This window comes from Micromys minutus, assembly GCF_963924665.1.
Source record: "Micromys minutus genome assembly, chromosome: 23".
NCBI classification, from domain to species: domain Eukaryota; kingdom Metazoa; phylum Chordata; class Mammalia; order Rodentia; family Muridae; genus Micromys; species Micromys minutus.
In genome coordinates this window covers 27,617,337-27,633,824 of record NC_137958.1, presented here as the reverse complement: position 1 = coordinate 27,633,824, position 16,488 = coordinate 27,617,337, and the positions used below count along the sequence as shown (strand labels likewise).

Genomic DNA, 16,488 nt, shown 5'->3' with positions numbered 1-16,488 from the left:
AAAAAAAAAAAAAAAAAAAAAAAAAAAAAAAAAAAAAAAAAACCAACAAACAAGACACAAGGACACATAACAACAACAATAAACAACAAAATCCTGCAAACAGCTCAGAATGATAAATGAGTTCAGAAAGCTTCCTTGAGTACCAGACATCAGGGAATCTGGTGTACTAGCCATGGTGATGAGAAAACGTCCTTGGGACAAAATCCTATTTGCAGTACCACAGAAGCTAATGGTATGGAGCTATCTGCTCAAAAGAAATCTCCAAACAACATTGGATGGAAAATATATGCTGTGGAACAAAACAAGCAAAATATACAAATGATAGGTCCATTGAGCTCTGTAGACACAGCGCCAGGGCAAGCGAGAGCTGACTCCGTGTCTTGCGGAGGAAAATCAACTAAACATGGGCAAAGGAGATCCTAAGAAGCCGAGAGGCAAAATGTCCTCGTATGCATTCTTTGAGCAAACTTGCCGGGAGGAGCACAAGAAGAAGCACCCGGATGCTTCTTCAACTTCTCAGAGTTCTCCAAGAAGTGCTCAGAGGTGGAAGACCATGTCTGCTAAAGAAAAGGGGAAATTTGAAGATATGGTAAAGGGTGACAAGGCTCGTTATGAAAGAGAAATGAAAACCTACATCCCTCCCAAAGGAGAGACAAAAAAGAAGTCCAAGGATCCCAAGGCCCCAAGAGGCCTCCTTCGGCTTTCTTCTTGTTCTGTTCTGAGTACTGCCCAAAAATCAAAGGCAAGCATTGGAGATGTCGCAAAGAAACTAGGGGAGATGTGGAACAACACTGCCGCGGATGACAAGCAGCCCTATGAGAAGAAGGCCCCCAAGCTGAAGTAGACGCACGAGAAGGACATTGCTGCCTACAGAGCTGAAGGAAAACCTGACGCAGCAAAAAAGGGGGTGGTCAAGGCTGAAAAGAGCAATAAAAAGAAGGAAGAGGAGGATGAGGAGGATGAGGAAGAGGAGGAAGAAGAGGAAGATGAAGATGATGAATAAGCTGGTTCTACCGCAGTTTTTTTTTTTTCCTTATCTAGAAAGCATTTAACCCCCTGTATGCAAGTCACTCCTTTTTTAAAAAATTGAAATGTAAGGCTGTGTAAGATTTATTTTTCAACTGTACCGTGTCTTTTTTTGTATAGTTAACACACTGCCGAATGTGTCTTTAGACAGTCCTGGTGGTATTTTCAATAGCCACTAACCTTGCCTGGTACAGTTAGGGGGTTTAAATTGGCATGGAAATTTAAGGCAGGTCCTTGTTGGTACACAGCACAAATTAGTTAGATATGGGGACAGTCGTTTGTTTTTTTTTTTTTTTTTTTGTTTTGTTTTTGTTTGTTTGTTTTCATATTCAGTTGTCTCTGAGGCAGCTTAAATAAAAATAATTGTTGTTGTTAGCTGAATACCACTTTGTAACTGCAAGAAAAATATGTGGTTGTTTTGTTGACATTCTGAATGCTTCTAAGTAAACACATTTTTTATTAAAAAAATAAAATAAGGCAAAGTCTTTATGAGCATGTGAGGGAGGTGGTGGTGGTGGTTGTGGGGTGTGTGTGTGTGTGTGTGTGTGTGTGTGTGTGTGTGTAGCATGTGCATGGGGATCAGAAGGCAAATTGCTGGACTTAGCTCTCTCATGCCAAGTCAAAGGTACTATGTAAATATTTATGGGTTAATATACAGAATGCAGATTACTGGTTATCCTTGGTGAATGCAACAGAGAATTGGATTTGAAAGACAAATGTAGTAATGTTATTGCTTAAAAAACATTTAAATAAAATTTCTTAGAAAATATTAGGGTATATTGTATAACAGCAAGGTGGAATTATTACTGTCTTTTCCCTTATTCCCTATAGTTTTGTTTTTATTTCACAACAGAATGTCTTTTAAGCCTTATTGTATATACAAGGAGCAGGAAGAAAATGTCCTCATTCTTTTATTTAGTCAGAGAATCAGGACATGAAATAAGATTGGTAAGAACAAGCGCCCACTTTTGTTGTGGGGAAACGTCATCAATGCTTTGGCCATCATGTAAGTCATGCTTGGGACCAGCCATAGCTGTGCATGAAGACTCAGTACCCTTTGTGTGTGTGCTTCCTCTGTCGGAGAAACTTGTTTAGGTTTCTGCTCAGCGGAGACTTGTGGTGACTGTGGGCTCAGGAGAAAAATGTCTCAAGTCCAGGTTCCAAGCTTGCTGGCTACTTACCACTCTGCTGAAGTGACTGCTGTCCTAGCACCTTTGTTACATATGCTACTGTAGCAATGTCGCAGGGTTCTTCTACACAGTTTTCAGTTTTCGTTGAATTTCAGGAAAAGGCAAACATGATTTAGATGTTAGAGGATGAAAATTTTAAAAGGCACATTTGGGGGGGGGGGGGAGAAGTCTCTGTGTAATAGTGAAGGTTCCAAAACAGTTCATATGAATGGTATTTAACCCCCAGGAGCCTCTTTTAAAAGAATAGACATTTTTTTTTCTTCAGTTACCACGGGATTTTATTTGAAAGGTGAACCAAAAGATTTGATAGAAATTGCAGTTCCTTGGGAAATTTCACTAGGCCAAAGCATATCCTCCAGATTTTCTTCACGTTGAGAGTATCAGCTGTTTTCTTAATTTGATTGCAGATGTAGAAAGGCAGAGGCTCTAAGCTCAAACACAGTCACACTGGCCCTGAGCCACTTTTCATAGTGGCCTGGTGATGATGCTGCCACTCACCTAGTGACTGTCAACGTTTCTGAGAAGGTGACCATACCTCTCTGTAAGGGTGGATCTTAAACTCAGCCTGAATTTAAGCTGACAGAGAGATCAGGCACAGAAACAGCCACCTAGGCTCCTGGAGAGTCCAGGCAGGAGAATTGTGAGTTTGAAGCAGGCTTGAGTTATATAGGAAGCTCTTGTCATAAATTAAACTAAACAAAACTAAACAAACAAAACAAAAAGATAGCCAAACATTCCTTATGTGAAATTTAAGGAGAAACAAGAGGGAAAAATGTTCATTGAAACTCACTGTGTAGTCCAGGGATAGTGATATACTTTTTATTCCAGCACTTGGGAGGCAGAACCAAGAGGATGTCTGTGAGTTCTTGGTTCCAGACCAGCCTGGTCTACATAATGAGTTCTAGGACACACACGGACACACACACACACACACACACACACACACACACATATGTGAGAGACCCTGTCTAGAAACAAACAAAACAAAGAAGAAAAACAACCAAACCCAAAAACAGAGCAGCTACAACAAAAACTTGCAATGCATTAAGAAATATCTTAAATTAACTATTTTGTGTTTTCGTTGTTCATCTTTTTAAAATGGCTTTGCTGTCTATAAAGCTCAAATGGGTCTAAAATGTGTGCCCTCCCTTTCAACTCCAGAGGCTGGGATTATAGGTGAGGAGCACCACATCCATAGGAGTCTGTTTTTTAATGAATAAAATAGTTAAAGAGGGAAGAGAGAGAATAGCAGTATGCTTGTGCAATATTTGGGGATGTACTTGAAATGAAAGCATTCTGTAGAGATCTATGCATACAGATTAGTAAATAGTGATTCTTCACCCTTTTCTAGTCCCAGGTATCAGACACATTCACTGTAAAGAACTTAAGAAATGGAGAATAGTATGATGAAAAACAGAAATCACTCAAGCCTTCCTCTCCAAAGTCACCGAGGACATTTCTGGCACACATCCACTTTACATAGGTGTTTGTTCTCTGGGGCAGAGTACTATATTCATAGCTTTTTGGCTTGTTTTGCAGTTAAGATCCTAAATACTTCCTGTGTTAAGTTTTTCTTGTTATCATAGCAACATATCTGAGATAACAAAACATCAAAGACAAAAGGCTTGGCTCACAGTCTTGGACCACGCTGCAGTTCCGGGGCAGGTGGCCCATAGATCTGCAGTCAACTGAAAGGAGGAGCATCACAGCAGAGCACATGCTTGGGGGAACCTTCCTCACAGCCAGAAGGAAATCAAGAGAAGAGACAGGGTGGGGTTAGGGTCCTACTCTAACCTTACAAGGTATGCCTACAGTTCCCCAAGACCTTCTCCTGCACCCCACTTCTTAAATATCCCATCTCTTCCTTATAGAGCCCAGTAGGAGACTGAGCCTTCCTTTAACATCTGGGCCTTTGGGGGACATAAAAGTGCAAACATCACATCTTCCCGTGTTTCAAAATACTCTTTAGAAAACGCCTTTGGTAAGATAAGTAATGCACTTTGTCTTAGTCAGGGTTTCTATTCCTGCACAAACATCGTGACCAAGAAGCAAGTTGGGGAGGAAAGGGTTTATTCAGCTTACACTTCCACATTGCTGTTCATCACCAATGGAAGTCAGGACTGGAACTCAAACAGGAGCTGATGCAGAGGCCATGGAGAAATGTTGCTTACTGGCTTGCTCAACTTGCTTTCTTATAGAACCCAGGTCTACCAATCCAGGGATGGCACCACCCACAATGGGCTGGGCCCTCCCCCCTTGATCACTAGTTGAGAAAATGCCTTCCAGCTGGATCTCATGGAGGCATTTCCTGAACTGAGGCTTCTTTCTCTGGGAAAACTCCAGCTTGTGTCAAGTTAACATAAAACCAGCCAATACATTTGACCTCTTGTCAATTTGACACACAAACATATTTGCATTAAGCCTCAACCTTTACTTTCTTATTCATCCCCAAGATCTAAATAACCAAGATCTAAAGTGTCCCACAGTCTTTACAAAATCTTATGTATTAAATTTTCAGTCCCTTTAAAATATCCAATCTCTTTTAAAATTCAAAGTTTTCTTTTAATTCAAAGTCTCTTAACTGTAGGCTACACTTCTTCCTTCAAGAGGGAAAAATACCAGGGCACAGTCACAATCAAAGCAAAATCCAACTCTAACCATCCAATGTCTGGGATCCACTCAGGAACTTCTGGGCTCCTCTAAGGGCTTGGGTCACTTCTCTAGTTCTGCCCTTTGTAGCACACACCTTGTCTTCTAGGCTCCAGCTGCCTGTTCTCCACTGCTACTGTTCTTGGTGGTCATCTCATGGCACTGGCATCTCCAAAACACTACTGTCTGTCCTGGGGCACTAACTGCAACTGAGGCTGCACCTTCACCAGTGGCCTTCCATGGCCTCTTACAGTACTAAGCCTCAGCTGCTCTTCATGACCCCTTCATCCCTTCAAAACCAGTATCACCTGGGTGACTTTTACACATTACCAAGTCCAACCACAGCACGAGGTACAACCTTGGCTATCTCTGGAACACAGATTCTTTGTGCTCTAAGGAAACACTTCCCAGGAGAGCTCACCTCAGTGATGTTGGTCTCACCTTAATCACTACTAACTTCTTAGCTCCAGCTGACCAGCATCAATAGTCCTAGTAATGCAAAGGTTTTGCTTTAATGGTTCTGGTATTTTGTTAATCATAGCTGATTCTTCAGCCCAGCTAACCAAAGCCACAGATTCTTCTTTATCAAAACAGCAACAGACCCGACAAAAGTCTTTAATTTTCCTCTCCTCTGAAATTTCACAAGCCATCTTCTGCACCGTTCTCAACATTATCTTCCAAGCTCCTACAGAACATCCCACAGAGCTCTTAACATCCCAATGGATTTTCTAGCTCAAAGTTCTAAAGTCCTTCCACACTCCTCCCCAAAACACAGTCAGGTTGTCACAGGAATACCCCAGTATGCTGGTACCAATTTGTCTTAGTCAGGGTTTCTATTCCTGCACAAAACATTATGACCAAGAAGCACGTTTAGGAGGAAAGGGTTTATTCAGCTTACACTTCCACATTGCTGTTCATCACCAAAGGAAGTCAGGACTGGAACTCAAGCAGGTTAGGAAGGAGGAGCTGATGCAGAGGCCATGGAGGAATGTTGCTTACTGGCTTGCTCAGCTTGCTTTCTTATAGAACCCAGGTCTACCAGCCCAGGGATGACTCCACCCACAATGGGCTAGGCCCTCCTCCATTGATCACTAGTTGAGATCACTAGTTGAGAAAGTGCCTTCCAGCTGGATCTCATGGAGGCATTTCCTGAACTGAGGCTCCTTTCTTTGTGATAACTCCAGCTTGTGTCAGGTTAACACACACCAGCCAGCACACACTTTCATGACAATATGTTCAATGGTAGAGAACTACATAGGTTCTAAGGTAAACACTGTTCATCTTGACTTTCATGACAATATGTTCAATGGTACAGAACTACATAGGTTCTAAGGTAAACACTGTTCATCTTGACTTTCATGACAATATGTTCAATGGTACAGAACTACATAGGTTCTAATGTAAACACTGTTCATCTTGACTTTCATGACAATATGTTCAATGGTACAGAACTACATAGGTTCTAAGGTAAACACTGTTCATCTTGCCAGTGTCCAGTATGTAGTCCTCATAAGAATCCACTAATAGCTTTTAAAAATTAACTTGTAATGTGGTTTGCCTTCATGAAGGTCTGTGCACCGCCTGTGTATGGTACCCATAGAAGCCAGAAGAAGGTGGCAGATCCCCTGGAAGAAGAGCTCTAAATGGCTGTGAGGGGCTATGCAGATGCTGGAGGAGCAGCTAGTGCTCTTAACCTCTAAGCCATTTTTCAGTCCCACACTAATAATAGTTTTATGTGTGCATAACCTTGACTGGCCTGTGTGTGTGCCCTTTCGGATGTTTTCTGTGTCTTTGCAGGTAAATATTTTTTTTCTGCACAAATGAAACTATATTGCTAATATTGCTTTCATCTATATTGGCATCTTTTCTCATCAGAATATATGGGTCCATATTACAATCTTTCTTCACAGCTATATTTAGATTTGTCAATCATTCTTACATTGATAAGGAAAAATAATGTTCTATCTCTATATTCCTCTATTATTAAAATTTCAGATGATGAAAGGCTTAAATGAAATAAATATACTGTAGTATATATAGCATGTGGTTTACATAAACACATATATTTTATTCTTATCCCCTGAAAGAAGAGGCACCCGTATAGTGTATAAGTTCAAAGTACAATTATAAAGGAAATGGTTTCTATGCCTCATTACATGAAAAATTACAACTACGCAAAGCAAAATGTTTGCATAAAGCTCCAGATTCAGCCTTCCACACGGCATGAACTGGGTATAAGGCACACTTGTAGTTCTGGAACTCACATGAAAGTTTTTTTTGTAATTACATGACTTTTCCACTAGATGTCAGGGTTGTTCCACACAAAGAAAGTAGCAGGCTTCATCAGAACCACTCAAGGGACCTGAAAAGTGGGTGTGCCTATATCACACAGCACCTTGAAAAGCTACATTTCATAAGCTGATCTTCAGAGCAGTCTTTTAAAGTGTCTCCATGATAAGAGAAGTATTAATTTGGTGAATGTTTAAGATTCATTGGAGTGTAAACAAGAAAAGTCCCCACCTCTGTAAATGAAATGCAGGACAGCTGAAGCGAGGTCACTGGAGGAAGGCATGGCTCTTAGCCTGGGATTCCTATGCCTGGGCCACTGCTAAACTCAATGCTTCATACGTGCTCTCGTTCATTGTGGTCTCACCACAGTGGAAACACAGTGGGTGGTACCGACCTTATTAAGATCCATACTGTCAGGCATATCTAATGATCCCTTATGAGTAGATATGCACACTTTATGCTGATTTAAAATGGACAAGCACAAGTATGCTAATGATTAGACGACTCCTGTTTCAGTGCTAATGAACCAATCACTAAAGCAAGTGTTGAAACCAAACCCACACTTGGCTTTTCTGATCAAGGCGTTCCAAATGTAAGAGTTCCAAAGTAAGTGTACAACTGGAAAATAAAGACTTCTCTAAGGACAGAAACAGGGGGGTAAACAGGGTTATGTAAGTGGTGTTTACTCCAAATACAGATCCATGGTTCTGGAATATGTCTGGCTCATGGGAAGTGGCACTATTAGCAGGTGTGGCCCTATTAGAGGAGATGGAGCCTCATTAGAGGAAGTATGTCACTGTGCAGGCAGGGCTTTGAGGTCTCATATACATATGCTCAAGCCTGGCCAATGTGATCCAGACTCTCCTCCTGGCTGCCTGGGGAAGATACTCCTAGTTGCCTTCAGATCATGATAAAGTACTCTCAGCTCCTCCAGCACCAATGCCTGCCTGGATTCAGCCATACTTCCTACCATGATGATAGTGGACTAAACCTCTGAAACTGTGAGCACCAATTAAATGTTTGCCTTTATGAGAGTTGCTTTGGTCATGGTGTCTCTTCATAGCAACAAAACCCTAATTAAGACAATGGTCATGCCATAAAGATCCTTTGTGAAACAGAGCATTTCATGAGCTGAGCTTCAAGGTATGTTTTATTTTTATAAGATAAGAATTCACTGCTTAGCTCTGGCTGGCTTGGAACTCTGTAGGCCAGGCTGCCCTAGAACTCACAGAGACTTTTCTGCCTCTGTCTTCTGAAAGCTGAGAATAAAGGCCTATGACACCAAGTCAGTTTCTAACATGACTAAGGGATGCTAGTTTTGCTTGAGTGTGTCTTCCTTGGCTGCAGTAACACAGGAACATGCATCTTCATGTTAGAAAACACGTTTTGCAGACAGCCGCTCGATTTAGTTTTAAGCCAAGGACAACATCAGATCATAATAATGACCAGGACTTAGACAATCTGGTTTCAGAAAAATCAAGTAGAATGACAGGTCTGGAGCACAGCTGCTTTTCAAACATCTTAGGTAGTGTTTAGCTATAAAAACCAGTCAATTCTCAATGCCTTTTAAATACATACTTTTTGTTGGTTCTTTGTGAAGTTCAGATCATGAACCTCAATCCCACGCATCCCCACCCCCTTTCATAGCTGCCCTCCACCCTTTGACACACCTCCTCAACACAGAGAAAAAGAAATCTCCTTATGGAAGCTACAGTGTGTGTCACTGTGTGGCCCACAGTGCATACTTGTCCTTATTTCTTTTCTTGCAAATGTTCATTGCTAGTTACTCTGGTACGAGGCCTCTGGCTTCTGCTACACTATCAACACCGGAACCTCACTGGTCATCCTCTGGAATATCCTGTTGTTGCCCTGTATCATGGAGACGCTGTAGTTTTAGATCTGTAGGACTGGCCCCTCATGCACTTCATACTCTACTTGGGTAGAGGGTGGGTCGATTCAAAGTTCTGAATCAGGGCTTGAGCTTATCCGAGCCTCTTGGCTCTGCGGCTCTCATGTCCTCAGGGCTGACTCACCAGAAACCCCTGCAAACAGGGTGAGCTCTACCTTGCTGTCCAGATGAGGTGCAGGGCCCCCTCTCCTGAGTGTTACAGCTGGTGAGGAGTAAGAAGAGTTTTTCTGCTCACATGCCTCCAGGGCCACCTCCTACACAATGCCCATGTGAGAGGTGTGACCAGTTAGGCACAGCCCTCAGATACTAACATGTTCCCGGGTGGCAGCCCAGACCAGGAGCTTCTGCCTGGCCTTCGGTGGTAAGAGATCCCTGTGGCTGCAAGGCCATGGACCCAGTTGTGGCCCCGGGTGGCAGCACAGGCCAGGACCCCACCATTGTCTCAGGTGGCACCTCCAGGTACTCACATCAGGCTGTCTTCACTACCCTGGAATCTCTAGACCTGCCTCTCCTCATTGTGCCCACATCCTTCTGTTTCTTTCTCTTCATCTCCACCACTCACTTGCTCCTCTTAGTAGCACCCATTGTCTCTGAGTGTGTGGGGTTTTCTCAGAAGTGCTATGCCCTACCCACGCATTACGACATAAGGCAGGGGTTATCTTAGGCATGGTCTGCCTCCTCTGAGGCCTCCTTGGTGCAGGCTGGTCGCAGTATGAGGCTAGATCCCTGTCTGGGCCCCAGTTGGGTGGTCGACTCAGGCTTGCTCCTCTCCTGGGCCTGCCTGAGTAGCCCCGTGTGGGGGTTGTCTGTCTAGGGCTCACGCCCCTGGTTCCAGGCGGTGGCGTTTTGGTCTCAGGCTTGCTTCCTGTCCTGGGAGCCCATCGGGCCTGCCTAGAACTGAACTGATGACCATCTTAGGCTCAGTTTTTTTTCAGGGGATGGTAGGCCACTAATTCATATGTTCATAGGTCAGAACACTGAGTGCAGACACAGCCTCCCTCCTCTCTGTCACCTACATGTGACACAGCAGCCACACCTGCAACACCTCTAGGGCCAGAGCTATTTTTTTTTTTTAATTCAGATTTTTTTTTTTCTAGGTATATGGATGCGTAGAGGTCAAAGGTTGACTCTCGGGGATCCATGTTTTCTTTCCACAGTGAATTCTGGGGACCAAGCTCGTGTTGCCAGGCTTGGCTGCAAACACCTTTACCACTGAGCCATCTCATTGGTCCAGTGCCTCCTGTCAATAGGCCACTATACAACTTTCACATCAAGTTGTCATACACTGTTTTATTTTTGTCCTGGCAAATCAGTTTTCTGTCTTGGTACAAAAAGTAGTTACAGCTTGTTATCAGACTTCTCTATGCAAAGGTTCGCTGAGTTAAATGTGCTTTAATGGTGAAGGTATAATGGAGAGAACTGGAGAAACATAATGACAATGTCTACCTAGAGGGACAGCAACTGGGTCGGTACCCTGTCTTCCCCCACCCCCACTCCTTCTGGCTCCAGAGTAGAACACTTTATGCTGTGCATGTATCCTTAGGGTGTGCATGACCAGCAACTGATGGAATATGGACGTTTCCTCTAGGACCATGGCTAACATGTACAAGGTGGAGACTGCCTGCCCGAGAGCTGGGAAGTCAGGGCTGCATCCTGAATGCACTGGGTGGAAGAATGTTGTAATGGCTGTAGGCTGCCCGAGGGTCTTTCCAAAGAGTCTCTGCTACTTACCGGAACTCCTCCATCACAGAAGCTTAGTCTTCACTGCCCCTCCCCCTAAACTGTGGTAGCAGCCTGCAAAGTGTTAGATCTCACTGCCCGTTTTCCCTTTTAAAATTCTAGCTGCCGACACTGGGTGTGGTGGCACCTACCTGTAATCCCAGAGATAAAGTGGCCGAGGTGGGAAGGACTGAAAGTGGAGTCTATCTTGGCCTACAGAGAAAGACTCTACCTGATTATAAGAATCCTAGTATGAATGGAGTTAGAGCCTAAAACCCACTGACTGAATTACTTTAGGTTCTTTAGGACACCAAATTTGGCTAGAAAATTCTTCGGTTATATGTTGTTCCATTAGATACACAATGCACTTTTGAGTAAACGACACTCATCTTCCAAATACATAGATATTAGCATGGATTTGGTGTGCTCTCTCTGGGAGGAGTGGAACAGAAAAATTGTAATGCTTTACCCTTTAAATCCCAACCCCAATATGAAATAACAAAGAGAATTCCCAAATATCCACCGCCCCCTGGGAACTGCACTGGAATAAGGAAGGTGACTATTGGTTTTACCGAGACACACCAACAGGGAGTTTCAGATGCCAACCCAAAGCCACCCGGCCAGCAGGATGAAGGCTAGCATGAGTGGGTTCCCGGCTCCTTCTTCATGTGCTCCCTGCTGTGTCCTCCTCAAAGTACAAGAGATATGGTCCAGTACTATACAGATGTGTGCATTTGTTTTTGAGATAAAATGTCCCTATATTTCCCAAATTGGGGTCCAACTAGTAATCCCTCTGCCTCAGGCTCTCATTCGGGCTTACAGAAATAAGTTAATGTGTTACCACATCCAATTTATGTGCATCTTAAGTGACACTGGGTTCATTTTCTGTTTGCAGAAGCGCTTGCTCTTTGGTCATGGCACTTCATTGCAGCAGTAAAAACCCAAGACAGTTTCTCTTTGGCAAGTCGGTGCTTCAATATCATTCTCTGAAAGTGATGGGCAATAAGCTATATTTCTTTGGCTGCCAACATCTAAGGCGCAGGTTTAAAATGAGAAGGGACCTCATGAGAAGCTGCAGTTGTGATAATGGAAACAATGGGAAAAATCTTCCATTGTAGACAACCAGAAAAGGCACACACCCATAAATATATACATCGAGTCTCATTTTCTTTCTATTCACTCTCTTATTTACACACTCGTCTAATCAAATCGTTAATGGTATGACTGCATTACAAGAAGCAGCTAACAGTAAAGGAACTGTTAACTTCTTCATCTCCATTACAACTGATAGCATGGTCATTAGAAACTATATTATGCTGACAATATAAGTCCACCGCTCCCCGTAAAACAGAGATCTATTTTTCTAAACGTATGCATTTTTGTGAGTAGTACTAACATCAGTGAGGCTTAAGACACAGACTTGCTTTTATTAGTAATAACCATAATTAATGTTCACTCTCCCACACGTCTTTCCTGAATCCTCATGATGTCTAACCTTTGTAACTACAACGTGGGATTGTGCTGGCCGTAGATGAAAGTCTGGTTTGCGTGGGATAAGTAGCCTTCGCATTGTATGGCATGTATGGGAAGAGGTTGTGACATACTCCCAAGTCTACCCATTCAAAAGCTTATATGTTGCCTTCCCCAGAATCTCTTCACATAAATAGTCCACCATAATGTGTCTGTCCTTGGTCAAAATGAAAACTCATGACCTCTTCAGATATAAAAATTTTAGTAAGGTAATCATAGAAGACTGTTAACAAGGGCCCTTAGGATGTCTGGGGTCTGTGACTGCACAGCACAGTTTTTTTAAACTTTATAAAGTTTTTTGATAACCATACATGTATACTGTATATACACTCCTACAACACCCCCCTCTCCTTCTCTTTTTTCTCTCTGTCTGTCTATCTGCCGCTGCCTCTCTCTCTTTCTGTGTGTGTCATGACCCCTTTCATTTTTATTGGATAATAAAATAAAAGATAAGATAGAACAAAACCAACACATCAGAACTGGATAAGACAAAGAACACTAGAAAAAGGGCCCAAGAGAAGGCATAAGGAAGGTGAACCTCTCACTTGAACACTCAGGAATCCCACAGTATATATTCAAAGGACCTACAGGGTAAACAGAGAGAATATAAATATATATAAATTTTAGGATAAAGGGAAAACCTTCACATGATATTATGAGACAAGGAACCTCCAAAAATTTGATTGAGTTTATTTTCTGTTGGCCATTTATGGCAGAACATGCAGCCTACCCCTTAAGAGCAGTTTGTTTCCCTGGTGAGACTCCCTTGAAAGAATCAAGTTTTCATTTGCAAGTTGTTATCAATTAGACTTCTTCTGGATTGGGGATGGGGGCATGTGTCCACTTCTAGGACCTCATCTGGTGCAACCATGCAAGCCACTGGCATACTATCTCAGTCTCTATGAGTTCAAGTGTCCATTAATCCTGTTGCTTTAGATGGCCTGTTTCCTTGGTGTCCTCCATCCCTTCTGGCTATTACAGTCTTTCTGCCTCTTCCTCCAGGAGGTTTCTTGATTCCTAAGAGTAGGGATTTGAAGAATCTCTAATGATTACTGAGCAAGGTATTAATTTAGTAGGAGTCATTTAATTGTTTTTTTTTTAATTTAAAAACAGTAGTACTGGGTTTACCTTAGGTTCCTGGGTTATTTAGTCTCAGGTTTTTGATCTCCCAAGAAATGTTGGGTTTGAGTTCCACGTCATGGAGTGGACCTTAATTCAAGTCAGATTTTGGGTGATTACTCCTACAAGTTTGTGACACCAGTGTTGTAGGATACCTTGCAGACAAGGCAGCACTGTCGATTAAAGTGTTTGTGGCTGGGCTGTGTTTATGTTTCTTCTTTGGTAGATTACAGAGTCCCTTCTTACAGCACAGATGTGTAGGCATGAAGGTCCTATGTATACAAAAGGTTGACTTCTCCATGATCAATGAGTTGTGTACACGTTGTCATCAGTTTGTGGAGAACAACCCATCATTTTAGCAACAGCCTTGGTTGTTTAGGTGTTTTTATCTGACCCCTTTGACCAACAACTCAATTAGATGTAACCCAATCCTGGAAACTTTACTTGGTGACAAGAGATGGCCGTTGGGGCTCTGTCTCCCATTATTTGATGATTTTGCTTAGATCACCTTCATATATAAGTATATATTCTAGGAAGTGTCTATTCCATTAGGTCTCTATACTACCCCCCAAATGGCCCCGACTTTTAGCTGTCTCTGAGCCCTGAAGCCCTTCCCTCATTCTCTTCTCTTCTGCTCTTCATTTGATCTTCTGTCCCAGTCCACCCTCCTCCCATGTATCCATAACTTTCTGTTCTTTTAACATTTCCTAGGGAAATTTTCTCCCCCCACCCCAAGTCCCTTACTCTATACCTAATTGCTGTGGTTCTACAATCTGTATCTTAACAACTATATCCACATATAAACAAATGTCACATTTGTCTTTCTGGGTCTGAGTTACCTCCTCACTTAAGATGACTTTTTCTTTCTAGTTCTATCTAATTACCTGTGACTTTCTTTTTTTTTTTAAAAGCAGCTGAGCAAAGCGCCATTGTGTAAATGTACACTTTCTTTATTCATTCACCTGTTGAGGTACATCTAGGTTGTTTCCAATGTCTGGCTATTATAAAAAAGAGCAGCAGTGAACATAGTTGAGCAAGTGTCTCTGTGGTAGGATGAAGCATCCTTAGGGTACATGTCTAAGAGCAGTATAGCTGAGTCTTGGAAGATCAATTCTCATCTTCCAGAGGAACTGCCATACTGATTTTCATAGTGGCCATACAGACTTGCACTCCCACCAGCAAAGAAGGAGTGTCTCCCCTTACCCTTTTCCCTGATCCTAGCCATTCTGATGGGTGTTGGGATGCCTACCCCAAGTAGTAGGCATAATGTTTTTGTGCACTGTGTAAAGATTATGCTTGTGTTATTCAAATGCTGATTTCGCTGCCCTCTTACCTTGTTTCAATCCAGACATAGCACTGAAATATTTATGTCAAATAAACCTGTCTCTAGTTTGTGTAAACAATGCTTACCATTTATTCTCTGCCTTGTCAAAAAACCTGATCACCCAATGGCTGGACAGAAGAGAGAACAAGACGGGACATCCCCCAGCCGGGGAAGGGAGAGAGATAAAAGAATAAAGCAGATTGAGTCACAAGGTGGGAGGAAGAGACAGTAGACATCGTGAGAGTTCAGGTAGAGCATGGAAGACCCTAAATGCAAGTGTTATGGGGATTCTGGCTGGAAGGTAGCCAGATTAGCAAGGACTGAGGTGGATCAATGACTGCCCCGGTACTGCAGTAAAGCTTGACTAGATCTTGCTCTTTGTTGTTATTGAGGAAATAGGAAAAGTCAAAACAGCCACTGTATTCATTTACTGGATACATTTACATTAAAAATTTTGGTTCCAATGCTTTGCTTTTCCCTGATGACTAAGGATGCTGAACATTTAAGTGTTTCTCAGAGATAATCGCTTGGCCATGTTCACTGCTGCTCTATTCACAATAGCTAGGAAATACAGACAACCTAAGCGTTCGCAAACCAACTGCACAGTGCTCAGGAAGGTGGTCCTATCCTGGTGTCATAAAGCCAGCAAAAACAGCTCGGGCATTAGGAAAGGATGTAGGAAGCGGTACTTGTGTTTTTGTATTTGGTATTGGCAGGATCCATGCTGTGTCATTCAGTGCTAATTTCTTTGGCAGCATGAGTGCCTTTGCTTCTAAAATCGATTTCAGAGGCATCTGTCAAAGCCAAAACAAATATTTCAATGTAGAAACACAGGCTGCCAGACTCTTGACATGTAACTGGTGAAGTGGAGCTTTTACAAAAACAAACAAACAAACAAACAACAAAAACCCTACAAAACAGAAAACAAGGGCAAGACATCTTTGTCCCTTTACATTTTAATTCCTTGATTCCTTACTTGCTTTTTGTTCTCAGAAGAAATGCAACTTGTGTGCATCGTTCTTGTTTTGGATACAGATTTCCTTTGAGCTGAGCTACAGATAATCTCCCTTCCCACAGAGTGTTAAGAATTCCTTGATTTCTGTTTTGTTCTCTGTCCAAGCTTAATACCATGGGCACTGTGGTTCTTCCACTGTCTTACTCTCCTATCAAGGGGCTCTGTGTCCTCTAGGACACGTAAAACCATCTGATTTGGTGTTAGGAAAACAATCAGATTAAATGTTTCATACTAAATCACAGTGTCTCTGCTTCCTCCTGTAAATCCTTTGCTCACAACTGGCACCACAAGCTCTTCTGGTATTTGTTTTTACCAGAGGAAAGCTTGCTACCTCAGCTGCTAATGAGTTTCAGAAAAAGCCATTTCCCTCTTCTGGATGAGGGAACAGCCATACTACTTTCTTAAATGAGGGACCCCAGATACAGGTGGTTATATTAGAAATAGGTGTTTTAAGGACAGAAATGGCTTACTGCTCCTGTAACTGAATAGCCTAACTGACCGTGAACATAGCTGTTAGGGGATAGCTGCTATAATGCTGAGTAACAGAGGCTGGTTACATTCCATAGATCATTCTGCTGCTTGTGTAAAGGATGAGTCAGTCCCTAGTAGGGAAGGAGCTAAAGCGGTAGTGGAGACAGGGACACCTTTCATCTGTTAACAAAGCTTTTCAACTCCCAACTTTAGCTATGATTCCTATTTCCTTACTAACTCATCTGAA

The 16,488-nt window shown here is 42.5% G+C and overlaps 1 pseudogene across 1 annotated transcript; it reads left to right on the top strand.

Moving 5' to 3' along the window:
- The first annotated feature begins 403 nt into the window (after window positions 1–403).
- On the top strand, window positions 404–15,619 carry LOC308435751 (high mobility group protein B1-like; annotated as a pseudogene). The gene is made up of 2 exons: window positions 404–907; window positions 15,317–15,619. The product of its transcript is annotated as a high mobility group protein B1-like (transcript).
- Window positions 15,620–16,488: the final 869 nt, after the last annotated feature.